The sequence below is a fragment of the Panthera tigris genome, chromosome C1, assembly GCF_018350195.1.
Source record: "Panthera tigris isolate Pti1 chromosome C1, P.tigris_Pti1_mat1.1, whole genome shotgun sequence".
Taxonomy (NCBI): domain Eukaryota; kingdom Metazoa; phylum Chordata; class Mammalia; order Carnivora; family Felidae; genus Panthera; species Panthera tigris.
Genome location: NC_056667.1, coordinates 179,808,784 through 179,815,978, shown reverse-complemented (window position 1 = coordinate 179,815,978; position 7,195 = coordinate 179,808,784). Strand labels below are relative to the sequence as shown.

At 36.2% G+C, this 7,195-nt stretch overlaps 1 pseudogene; it reads right to left on the bottom strand.

Annotated features, from left to right (window-relative positions):
• Positions 1 to 6,480: 6,480 nt before the first annotated feature.
• On the bottom strand, positions 6,481 to 6,968 carry LOC102969120 (annotated as a pseudogene).
• Between the last annotated feature and the right edge of the window lie 227 nt (positions 6,969 to 7,195).

The window sequence follows — 7,195 nt, the reverse complement described above, 5'->3', positions numbered from 1 at the left end:
CTTCTCAGAGTACTTCGGTTAATTTGTGATTATAAACACATGATATGATTCTTAAAAAATGTCTATCGTAATTGAAAATTAACTCCTATATCTCCAGGACGTAATAGGATTTTTGCACACAGAGTGCTCAGGAGAGAGTTGTTGAATGGGGGGGGGGGGAGGGGGTCGGGACATCTGAGTGAGGGAGGCATGTAGGTGCTTTCATCTTCCTTGGGGTAATGGTGGTTGAATGAAATGATGATATCGGTTATCATCCTTAGCCTTAGAACCATGTAAAGACTATTTTCCTTACCTTTTAAATGTTCAAAATTATTTTTAGTTAGTACTTCATACCTTTTCTAAAAATGAAGGGAAGACCAGTAAGTGCGAGTTCTTGCATGCTTTTTGGAACCAGTTAGGTTATGATTGATAAAGCAGTATCATCTGACAATAAATTTCTAGTTTGGTATTATCTGTAAACAACTTGAATTTTAACTAAAGCAGAAATATTCACAGTGGTAGGCAATACAATAGTTCATATAATGGTATGACTCTATGGGCATCACTTTGACTCTATGGGCAAAGTGATTTTGCTTGATTAAAAATGTTAACTTGGTATAGAGGAATAAATTGTAACACATCTCCAATTAATGAAACTCCCAGTAAAATTAGACTTTCTCCATGCAGATATGAATGAATTTTTTAGAATTATATTGGAAAATGCAGCTCATAAAATAAAAGTTTATTTTGTCATATAATACAAATATTGTATTTATGGTACATAATTATTTGTGGCCATGGGTGAGGCAATGAGAATGTATGTCATAAATGTTACTACTTTCATTTTACCATAATTTATTTCTTATTTTCTTATTTATTATTTCTTATTTTCTTATTTCTTATATTTATTTTCTCTATAAAAATAGGACCCAGTAAACATTTGGTGCATTGTTGGGTTGGTGAGGGAAGTTTCTACAGTAGGGTTTTCTGATTGTATAAATATTCTATATAAAGCATGGGAAAGTTGGAACTAAGGTGGTATAATTCTTGAGCTATTCCAGATGTCATCTGTCCTTAAGGATTTTTCTTCATCCACTTGCTCACATTTAGTGTGGATCAGTGAGACTATGATAGTCATTAGATGTATTTGTTGATATTTCCACACCTTCTCCTTCTGGGAATATAATAGGATTCCATTTCTCTGTCTCTGTTTGTTAGATGTGGTCTTGTGAATTTATTTGACCTAGTAAATATGAATAGAAGTGACACATGTCACTTCTGGGATGAAGCATTTATGAGAAAGTGCTCAATTGTTCATGTTGATGTCCTCTGCTATGGTAAACAATGGTGATCCAGATAATGGAGTTTTCAAATAACTCTGGGTCCTTGAGGGAGGATGATATGGAACAAATCACTTTGTTGACCCAAGATTATGTGTAGCATGAAGAAGAAATAAACATTTCTGTTTAATGCCACTGAGATTTGGGGGTTGTTATAATTGTCTCATCTAGTCTGTTCTGCCTGATACAAAAGTTGGTACTAGAAGGAAGTTATTGCTATTAAAACACACACACACACACACACACACACACACACACACACACACACAACTAAACCAACAACAGCAAACCTTGAAACATATATCATTGGTTTAAGGGTCAAATGGAAGATGGAAAAGAAACTGTCACCAGAGACTGAGAAGATATATCTCATGGTAAAATATTTGTAAAATTTATAATCTCTAGTAAAATGAAAGGTAAAATTACATACCTAAGGATTTTATTGCTGTAGGGAAAAGAGTAAAAAACACGGTGGTAGTGGTGTGTGTAAGTTGCTCTTTGTCAAGTCATGTTAAAAAAAAAGAGTTCAGAAAACACTTGCTTAGTTTGTAAACATTTATGCAATGGATATAGCCCACAAATTGAGGGAGTGGTGGGTGGTATGATGTGTCAGTATAAGTTGATCCGTTGTAACAAATATACTATTCTGTGGGGGATGATGATAATGAAGCAGGATATTCATGTGTCTGGGGGTATGGGTAAATGGGAAATCTCTAACCTCCTCATTAATGCTAAGTTTGAAACTGAACCTGCTCTAAAAAAGAAAGTCTTTATAAAGTATTTGGGTAGGAGGAAAGGAAGTTCTTCTGGTTTCTCCACTGCTATTTTAATATAGGATGTTGCAAAGATTTTAGCTTTCACTGATCAGAAATATATCAAGACAATCTATTTTAGTTGTGTTTTCTATCTTACAAATTTCAAATCTCCTCAAACACTTGGTATTGGACAGATAAAACTGCCTCAATAATTTAATTTAACTGATTGGCAAACTTTTTTTGGTAAGCCCTGTCTTTCCATCGATACCGATGATGTTTATTATTTCTGAAATGACTTATATACTTGAAGTATTTATTGATAGTTGTTGACTTGTGTTTTTGTTTTTTGAAAATTTATTTTCTGTGTTACTTCAAAGCCTAGGAAAGTTTTTCGAACTCATTGTCTCTATAATGTTCGTGATACTAATCTAAAGGAAACTAAACTCATCTCTGTTGTTCCACAGCCTCCCCCCCCCCCCAGTCTCCTGTCTGTCTATGGCACGGCTGTACAATGACACCACTTCTAGAAAAGGAAAACAGATTCAAGTTTAGATAAGTGTAGATATGTGCTTCATTTAGGGAAGTGACAATCTGGGCTAAATGTTCATGTTCGGTAAGATGAAAGTGGATGGTTTAGAGCAGCACCTCTCAGCCTCAGCACTGACATTCTAGGCTGCCTAATTCTTTGTGGTGGGGTGCTGCCCGGTGGAGAGTAGGATCCTTGTGGCATTCCTGATCTCTACCCATTAGAATTCTATTGGCCAGGAGAAGTCCCCAGTGTGACACTCCAAAGTGCCTCCAGAAATTGACAGAAATCTCCTGGGAGACAAAATTGCCCTCCGTTGAGAACTACTGTGCTAGCTAACATATATATATATATATATATATATATATATATATATATATATATATACACACACACACACACACACATACATATATATATATATATATATATATATATATATATATATATATATATAAATTAGGTACAATGTTTATATATGCTTAGAATATCATTATGTTTGTGAAATGATAATTAGAATATTCTGCAGGGTCACCCAGAAATACATATTTAAATCTAGAAGTATCAAATGTATGATGAAACAAAATAAACAAATTCTTAAGCTGTAATTTCATTTAAATGAATAAAGAAAAAGAAAGATACTCTTCAGAGATTTATTTTCTCATTGTATTAATTTCTGTTACCTCTTAAACAATACCAAAACTTTCAATAGAAAAAAAAAGGAGGGGTGCCTGGGTGGTCCAGTCCGTTGAGCATCCAGCCAGCTCAGGTCATGATCTTGCTGTTCCCGAGTTCAAGCCCCATGTTGGGCTCTGTGCTGACAGTTCAGAGCATGGAGCCTGTTTCGGATTCTCTCTCTCTCTCTCTCTCTCTCTCTCTCTCTGTCTGTCTCTCTATGTCTCTGTGTCTGTCTCTCCCCCACTCATGCTCTGTCTCTCTCTCAAAAATAAATAAACATTAAAAAAAATTTTAAAAAGGAAACTGGGAGAGCATAATCAAATATTCAGAATCAGTTAGCTGGGATAGGAAAGTGAACACTCACAGGTACACATTCACCAACATTAAATGGGAGCTGTGCATCCAAATTTTGTTAAAATTATGCACATTTTGCTATTTTTCCTTTATAAATGTGCAAGAAACATGTGGATGCATATTTCTCTAATCAGCAAACTTTTGTTAGAAGCCCTAATAAACTAAAAAGAGAACATGCCTGCACGCTCTGATATTCCACAAATTTCCTTAATCACATTCAATTTTTCTCCATTCTTTAAACACATTTAATCCCCCCCTCCCAATTTAAATTAATGTTTTCTTTGCAGGGCAAGACAGGTTCTCTTTGATGAGTCAAAAAACATGTTACTCTGGTACCGTAAAATAGCTTTCTCTTCCCTCACTGTATGCCTATACAGCCCTCTCTATTTCTGAACACTGAGGAAAATAAGATTTTCAGAAGTGGGAACCAAAAGGAGAATAGCATCTGATAACAATAACACATAAGCACTAGTCTGAACTTGAACAACTTGTGTTACATCTGAGTGAAGAAAATATCTACTTAGTACAGAAGAAGTGTCATATGTGGTTTCAGAAAACCAACGAAAAACAAAGCTAACAGCAAGGGCTGTTAGCACAATCACAGCAATCCAGTATGGCTTCCTAAACTAATTTGTTGTTACCTGATGGAAAGGAACAAAACAAAAAAAGAATCTCCAGCATGTCACCTTTCATTAAAATTGTGTTTCTCTGAGATTTTGTTATTTGCAATTGCTCATCTGTTAAATTAAAACTTTTAATTCTTCACAGTTTGTCACCTTTTTAATTCTGGTCTGTTGACATGTACTTTTTTTTTTTAATATAAATCCAAAGAAAGTTCAAAATGCAATTTGAAAGCAAATTAGCAATTTTGCTGGCTGCTAAAAAAAAGAAAGCTTCATGCTTCATCTGTATTGTTTTAAGTATGCTTTAAAAAATGAACCAGCCATAGAAAGAGGTTGTTCATCTGTTTCTTTCCTAAACAAATGCAACGTTAGCCAATGTAATGGGGTTGCTAGTAGGTTAAAGGTCTTTCCCTGTCATTTCTTCTCTTTTGTTCTATTTCAGAGGACATTGGTGATTGGAAATAAATACTTGAAGCAAACAAAAATAGGCAACAAAGAAATTTTGATATAGTAAGGAGCAGGACAAGCAAATAGAAAATAACAAAGATGTGTAATAAAAAATATAAAGTGAAATAACATATATTAAGCTAAACAAAAATAGAAAGGTAGATACAGGATATTTCTAGGGAGTTTAGAAGATTACAGAATTACAAATGCTCAAGACACATGAAAAATATTCAGCATCACTAATAATGAAATAAATGTAAATTAAAATCAAATGGTGAAACTTGGTTTGGCGAAATTTTTAAAAGTTAAGGGGCAACAGCGCCAAGAGTGTGGATTTTAAAAATGAGATCTTTTTTGTACTGTTGATGAAAATCTGGGTTGCTGCAACATTTTTGCAGAGTTTATCAACAGTTAGGAATATATTCCTGGAAAAATACAATGATTCATATGCATATGTTCGGTGTAGCATTGCTTGAAATCTCAAGAGGAGATCTGTGGAGTAATACTTAAAAAATGTAATATAAATAGTAGGTAGTGCTTCCCCTTCCTTTTTAAAATAAGTTGTCTCTGTGTATGATCTTAGAAAATGTCCATCATCAAGTAATAATAGAATCAAATTGCAGACCTGTAGGTATGCATGTGTTTGTATGTGTATATGTGTGTATGTATATATATGGTTGTTAGAACTACAGTGAATATAAAGTACCGAGTACATTTGAAAAAAAAAAAAAACAGAACAAAGAATCAATAAATATTCACCACCAGCATGAGTGTTGCTTGTGCCACTCCTACCACCTACCACCACTTGGAATTGACCAGGGGCCTGTCAGACACATGCATCCTAGCAGGAGCTGATTTAGGAATTACTTAACAGAAGAAAATTGCAATTTGTGTTTAGGTTAGCACAGACACAGAAGGCTCAGAAATATTGTGTGCAAAAGAGCTCAAGGACAGAGAGAGTTCAGCGCACTGAATCATCCCCGAGAGCGGTGTTATTTTAACCCTTTTGAGCCGTCTCTTTTTCATTCTCTTGGGCATTTTCAGTGCTACTGACAGGCGACATGTGGCATTCACCTGCTATTTCCAAGCATCATACTGTATGTATAGGGTAGATAATGAAGTCATTCGCTTGATTTGAAACATTAGTCCAAACTTCACCCAGAAAATGATTCAGGAAGCTCCTTGGTACTTGCTCTGAGTTTCTTTCTTTCTTTCTTTTATTAAATTTTTTTTTACGTTTATTTATTATTGAGAGACAGAGAGAGAGACAGAGCATGAGCATGGGAGAGGCAGAGAGAGGGGAGACACAGAATCTGAAGCAGGCTCCAGGCTCTGAGCTGTCTGCACAGAGCCCGATGCGGGGCTTGAACTCACAAACCGCGAGATCATGACCTGAGCCCATGTCGGGCGCTTAACCAACTGAGCCACCTAGGTGCCCCAATTGCTTTGAGTTTCTAAGAGCTAGTTTGGTGGAGAGTGAGGGAACTAGGGACCTTTCTGTTGTATTCAGCTAGCAACTAAGCATTCCACTATGAGGCTATGTGTGTCTTTTGAGGAAAGAGTTATTAATTCTGAGGTTCTCTTAGGTCATGCACCCTGGCACCAGGTCTGAGCCTTACCTCTACTGTTCCTCATCTCTTTCCATTTGGTGGTATGCAGATGTGTAGAAGAAGGTACCTTTGGGACTTCCCTCCATGAGTTTTTAAATTTATTTTATTTTATTATTTTATTTTAATTTTAATAGGCTTGAGGTCTTTTATTACTTTTTTTTTTCACATTTACCATGCCATGAATTCATAAGGAATGGGTTCCAGCAGCTCAGGCTCCTTTCCATTGGTTCTCACGAAGTGTGCTTCTCTGGGTGGAGTAGGCTGGCTCTTCATTTGAACCCAAGTACCTTTCTCGTTTGCTTTCCTCTTTTCCTCCTGATCATTTTCCTTCACATGCTTCAGGAAGCTATCTTGGCTCTTTGAGTGCTTAATAGGCTCAATACATGCATTAATTCTCTTGGCAAGAACCTTGCCCTTAACTTGTTTATTTACAAAAATGCCAACAGCATGCTGGGTAACATTGTAGACTCTTCCAGTTTTGCCATGATAACATTTGTGGGGCATTCCTTTTTGAACAGTGCCCATTCCCTTGATGTCCACAATATCACCTTGATGCATGTATGTGGCCAACGCAACAAATCCATATTTTCTAAAAAGGCCTAAAGAACAGATAGCAGGTACCTCTCCTCTTCCTTTGTGTTGGTAATTTTGGCAAATTACTGGAAGATGGGGGTGCTGGCCAAAAAGCCCTCCATGAATTTTAATCTTTCCCCCGTGGTAACAGTCAACACCAGAGAAGCTCCTTTCTCCAGGACCAGAGCCTGGGAGACTGTTGCTTTCTCAGCCACAAATCTAAATCATTGACTGACTTGTGGGGCTCTTCCTTCACTATTGCTCTTAACCCTGGGAGACACATTTATTTTCTTCCTTCAAAGTAGATCAA